This window comes from Corvus brachyrhynchos, unplaced genomic scaffold, assembly GCF_000691975.1.
Source record: "Corvus brachyrhynchos isolate BGI_N302 unplaced genomic scaffold, ASM69197v1 scaffold283, whole genome shotgun sequence".
NCBI classification, from domain to species: Eukaryota; Metazoa; Chordata; class Aves; order Passeriformes; family Corvidae; genus Corvus; species Corvus brachyrhynchos.
In genome coordinates, this window is record NW_008237409.1 from 814,525 (window position 1) to 820,368 (window position 5,844).

The 5,844-nt window shown below is 45.9% G+C and overlaps 1 protein-coding gene across 1 annotated transcript in view; it reads left to right on the forward strand.

Moving 5' to 3' along the window:
- The window catches only part of NF1 (neurofibromin 1), an 87,856-nt gene that overhangs the window by 11,625 nt on the left and 70,387 nt on the right, over nucleotides 1-5,844 (forward strand). The gene's annotated exons all lie outside the window — the stretch shown is intronic.

Genomic DNA, 5,844 nt, shown 5'->3' on the forward strand with positions numbered 1-5,844 from the left:
CCTTCGCTGCTTCTCCCCCGCCTCTCCCGAAGTGTCTCTGCTTTCTGTAGACATTCCTGTGAAATTCTCGTCCTTGCTTTACATCATCTGGCTCTCCAGAAGGGAGGCAAAGCCTCGAGAACGAGGTTTGGGAGGGCTGGAGGCACCGCGGCGGCGGTGCTGCCCCTGCCCCCCGGTGCAAGGGCGCTGTCGGTGTGCAGTCCCATCGCCAGCCCCGCGAGCACGGCTCTGGGGCGTGAGGAGGGGCCTCTAGCCCCTGCTTTCTATTGCACTGATGGATATTTACGTCTCCTCGCAAAAGTCAGGACTAGTAGCTTGGAGAAGGATTTTCTGAATGGAAGGAAGAGGGATTTGTTGGCCTTAGACTTTATATTTCTCTGATCCACCAGCAGGAACTGCTTACTGGGATTAGGTGGGTGACTCTCAGTGGGGCTAAGCTCAGTGCTTACACTCCGTCCCTACTCCCAAGGTGCTTTCCTGACGTGGGGGAGCTCCCTTGAGGCCCAATGATCAGTTCCTGTGTTGTCTGTCTCATTTTGCCACACTGTCAGTGCAGCCTTTGTGTCACAGGAGGCCCAGCTCTGTGAGACCCTGCTTGGTGTAAATCCATCAAAAACGTGGAGCTGCTTCTCCAGACTGAGCCTTGTTCCTGTGCTGCATCTGTTCCTCAGTGCTGCTGGGCTTCAGAAAGATGTGGCCTGGTGCAAGGAAAACAAACTGTTCCTTTTTACATTTATATGAAGTTTGTTTTGAACAGGAGAATATCAAACTTTGTCTTTTGACATTAAATTGAGGCAGATTTTTGCAATATGTTGTAGACATATTTGTATAGTTACCTTATTCTCCCCCTTGAGTCACAGATCATTTTTTCCATAAGCTTCGAAAACATAGGATTTATTATGTTCCCAATAATGCAAGTAAATATTTCTTGATGTACTGGTGTTAAAAGGCCCTGGGCTTTCTCTTCTGCTTTGTTAAGTAGATTGTGGAATTGGGCTTGCCAACGTCTGTTAGGAGTTACGAACTTCTTGGAACAGAATTCTTTTTCTGTACTTTTTATGGCATGATTACGGATAGGTGTAGGGGAGGAATCCTCTGTAGATAGGAAGGAAGCTGTTCTGATTCTTGAAATGCTGAAATACTGGCATTATAGCGATAATACACATCAAATACATCATTGTCAGTCACAGTCATGGTGTCTTATCAAAATACACAGAATATATGCACATTATTTCAGTGGTGTTCATGCAGGTGTGAGGGCTTGCATCCTGTGTCTGCCTGAATGCAGGACCTCTCGATTCAGCACCAGGAGCCGCTGCTTGGCATGTCAGGAGTGTGTTTGAGTGAGGAGGGGGAGAAAGGCAGCTTGGGTCTGTTGTGTTTTGGTTTTTCTATGCAGGGGAAGACAAACTTTTCCAGGGTTTCTTCCTTCCTTTGCAAAGAAGGAAAGTGTAACCATCTTTCCTCCAAATTTACAGATGTAGACAGGCTTTTCATTCATTTGCTGAGTGCTTGAATTCATTTTAGGAAAGATGAAACAGCAAGCTTGAGAGGATGTTAATCTGTATTGAGAACAAGGGAAATCAGGACAAACCAGTCTGCTCTGGTCTGCTCTTGTTTATTGTTATAAATGCTGCTTTAACCAAAATCTGCTTTTGTGTGTACAATTCTGTGGGCCTGGAGTGACTGGCAAGCAGAGTTTAGTGAATTAACCAGTGCCTGGCTCATGGAATAGATCCCTGGAGCTCCTGCCAGTCCTGCCCTGTGCTCCAGTGAGCCCTCACCTGCTGCAGGGCTGTCCTGGGGCTGCCCCCAGGCTTCAGCTGCTGCAGAAGAAGCTGTTGCTGGTACCTGTGAGACCAAACCATGCTGACATAGAGCACAGGGAGAGCTCTCAGCAGAGCCTGTGTGTAGTACTAGTTATTGTATTTCTCAAAACTTGGGGTGAGCAGGATAAAATTAGACTGCAGTAGCACAAAGAGCCTGGAAATTAGTGGAATTCCCTGTGATTTCAGACATAGAGCTTTGGAAAATAAAATTTTCTCTGTTTTTCCCCTGGAAATGTTAATTTCCAATTCTATGGGTTGTGTTTTCATAGTGCTTTAAGTGTGTTACAATGTGAAATCACAGGAAGGCCGGCACAGTGCTGGAATAGTTGTGAGCATAGTTGGAGGAGTCTGACTGCCAAAACCATTTACATCTAGACTGGTTTAAAACTGTCAGATGTAATAAAAAGTATTAATCCTTTGTAAACTTGTGGCCATGTAAGTGGTTATTGTGGTCGAGTGCCCATCCCTGGAAGTAGTCAAGGAATGACTGGACATGGCACTCAGTGCTCTGTGCTGGTGAAAAGGTGGGGATCACAGGTTGCACTCAATGATATCAGAGGTCTCTTCCAACAGCAGTGATCCTGTAGTTCCGATATGCTTTAAAGAAAGAAGCCTTTTATTATGTGGATTTTAGTTTAGGCTCCCCATTTGCAGTTCATGAGGTATGATGGCTTTCAGTTAAGAAAGTGTGTAAAAACTGAAAGTCAGTAGTAATGTTCCATTCTCCCTTTGGTTAAAAGGCATTAAGTTAAAGCAAATATTCCCTCCTCCTGTTGATTTTTCTCCACAATGTTTGAAATTTGTGCAGAATCAGAGACCTGCAAAAGCAGTGGCTGCAGGTACCAGCTCTTGTTTTCCTCGTGGCTTGTTAGGAAATCACTTGTAGTAACGGGATGTATTGTGGGGCGTTTCCTGTGTTGTGCTGGCTGTGCCCCCCGGGGATGTGCCTGTGCCGGGAGGTGAGGCTGGGCTGGGCAGAAGGTGCAGCTCCTTTCCACAGCGGCTGTGTGTGGGGCGGATTCCCCCAGGAGCTGAGGGCTGAGCCAGGCTGGAGCCCTGCCCTGCAGCTCAAGGTGTGCTGTTTCATCTTTCCCGTAGCAGAAACCTGCAGTGGCTGTGATGGGATGGTTCTCAGAGTGTGTGCAGCGGATGGGCAGCTGAGGTGCTGCTCTGCACAGGGCTGGTGCCCAGGGACAGGGCAGGGAATGGCCCAGTGCCACAGGTGTTACCTGGCTGCAGGAGGGAGCTGCTGGAAGTGTCCAGGCGATCCATGGCCCTTCCTCACCTAATGCAGTGTTTGTGTTGGCAGGATGGATAAATGCACAGTTGGTCACAGCACCAACTTCTAGTTCACCTTCTGAAAATGCTTGGTTTTTAGAGCGACCTGTTTAAAACTTTGGAGAGTTGTGTGTTCTTGGGAAGGCTGAGCAGTGAGGTTCTTTTTGGGGATAGTGCCTCTTTAGCAGGTGTGTGTTCATAGAGGGGAGGAAGATGCCTGTTGATTTTGAGGGATTTGTCTGGTTCTGATAGTGCTGATGCTGAGGAGGGGTGGTGCTGTGGGGATTTTCTGTCACCAGTTCGTGTGTGTATTATGGTCTGCTGAAAAGTTCCAAGAAATTGTTTGGAAGGATGAACTTAGGTGGATTTTGGGGCTGTTAAGAACAGCACTAGGGATTTTTTCCTAGATGTTGTGTGTTTCTCCAGACTGTTAAGTACAGACTAAATAGAGATGATTTGTGTTCATTAATTACAAGTGATAAAATCCATGGCTCAATGTAGCTCTTCTCAACAGCCTGAGTGCACAACTTACAGACACACTCAGGCCTGTCAGTGGTGGTAGCTCCAAACCAATGTCCATGTTCATTTAACAAGAGATTGGACCTTCTTGCATCAGACTAGAGAATACCTGGAACAGGTGCTGATCACTTCACTGCCATGAAAAACACGCATTTTTCTAAATAATTAGTATCTATGACCAAGGCAGGATTCTTTAAACTGAACATTTTTGGATAAAAGTTCAAAAAACCTCCAAACACAGTAAATCTTTTTTCTTTCTTCATCTTGAAGATTTACAGTTTGATAGCTGTAAAGGTTCCAGATTTCATCTACCTATTTTGTCTTTGTCCACTGCATGAAATAAGGCCAAATTTAGACCCAAGTGGCATTGTTCCCTGTCCTCTGTGGCGTATTTGACCCCTTAAGGAGCCATCAGGCTGCATTAGGGCGGGGGAGGGCATGTGGAGCCCACCTGGGTGTAGGCTGTGCATGCCCAGTGCAGTTCCAGCCTCCTTGGCTGGTGCTTCCTGTGTCAGTGGCGACAGGAGCTGAGCTGGGGCAGTGACTGTCCCTTTGCTGCACTGGGGTGAGCTCAGAGCAGGGCATGTGTTCAGAGTTTGAAGCCAGTTATATTTAAGCTTTGTGCTCTAATTTCTGTTTCTAATTCAAATAGCTCTACAGGAAACCGTTTGTCAGTATTTCTTTTTTCTAAAATAAAATCAAAGTAAATGAAAGTAAAATTTCAGCTTTTTCCCCCCCCCCAATGTTTGGATTAATGGATATTTGTAGAGAAGTAAAGTAGATTCTCTTTAGTCACTCAGCACTGGCACTACATTCTGTGAGGGGAAATAAAATGTTCCAGCATGTCAGAGTGCACAAAGAAAAGAGCTGAGAATTAAAAAAAACCAAAATAACAGTGCTAATATTTCCTTTTTGTATAGTTTCTTATTTTAAATGATAGTATAAAAAGCAGTTTTACTTCTAGGTGACCTTGTTGTAGTGGCTGTTGTGGCAGGAAGCTCCAGAAGTGTGTAATGTGATGTTTCTCTGGCATGGGAGCACACAGAACTAGATCTATGACACAGTTTCTTTGAGAGGCTCTTCTCAAGTGTTTTAGCACTCGGTGGTATCGAGCTTTGCTGCTGCTGTCAGCACAGAGACTTGAAAATTCAAATAAAATGTACTGGCAATAGTGAAATTTTAAATTAAAGGTATCTATCATCCACCAATGACTTCCAAAAATGTACTGTAAAAATAACATCTGACAGTGAAAACAGAGCTTTAGTCATAAATGCTGTTTATTCTGCTTTTCCAGGGGTAAAACGAGCACATTAGAGCACCTCGCGCTGTTATAAGGCACTGCAGTCCAAACTGCCAGGGAATCACAAATTCGAGCGGAAATTACCTGGACTGCCCCATGGAACTTGTTGCTGTGGGTGGCTTTGCAGGTGGAGTCTCAGCCCTCGTCCTGGAAGGGCCATCCTGGGAGCAGCGCTCGGTGCTGCAGCTCCCGGAGCCTCAGGGACCTGCTGCTGCTCTGGGGTCTTTGGTCTGATCCTCAGTGCTAGGACCAGCTTTTTTCTCCATTAAGAGTCAGCCATTCTCTTAGGAAAGACCCAGCCAGTGTCCATAGGGAGCCTGGTCCATGGTATCAAAAGAATTGAGCTTGAACCCACACCAAAGCACGGCTTACATGGAGAGGGAGTCACCCCATGGCATCAGAGCAGGACAGTGTGTCAGAGGCCCTTTCCCTCCCAGGGGACAGGCTGGGTTAGGCACACTGCATTCAGAACTGTTGGACAAAAGTGTTCCAAGGCCCAAGCTGGAGTTCTTCAATACCATTCCTTTGGACTTTTCCCAGCAGACAGTGGTGTCAGGTGGCTGCACAGGGGGCAGTGGGGAGGGTGCCCTCCCAGAGCACCCAGCCTGGGAGGTGCCTCCTAAAGCACTTTGCAGCTGTAAAGCTGATTGTAATTCCTTGGAATCCTTCTTTTACCCTTTCTTAAATTCTCTCTCTCTGAGATAATCTTTTCTAATGCACAGACATTACACCACGGCATTTCCATTGAGCTGTTGCTGTCTGTCAGAATATACCTTTATCCACAATTCTGGTCAAAATTGGTTAAAACTTGTAGTAGCGATTCAAGTTTTTATGGATAGGGAATTCCAAGGTCACACTTTACAAGTGGCATAAATTCCTGTATTTGTTTGCTTTTAAGAAATATAAATCCTTGGAAAA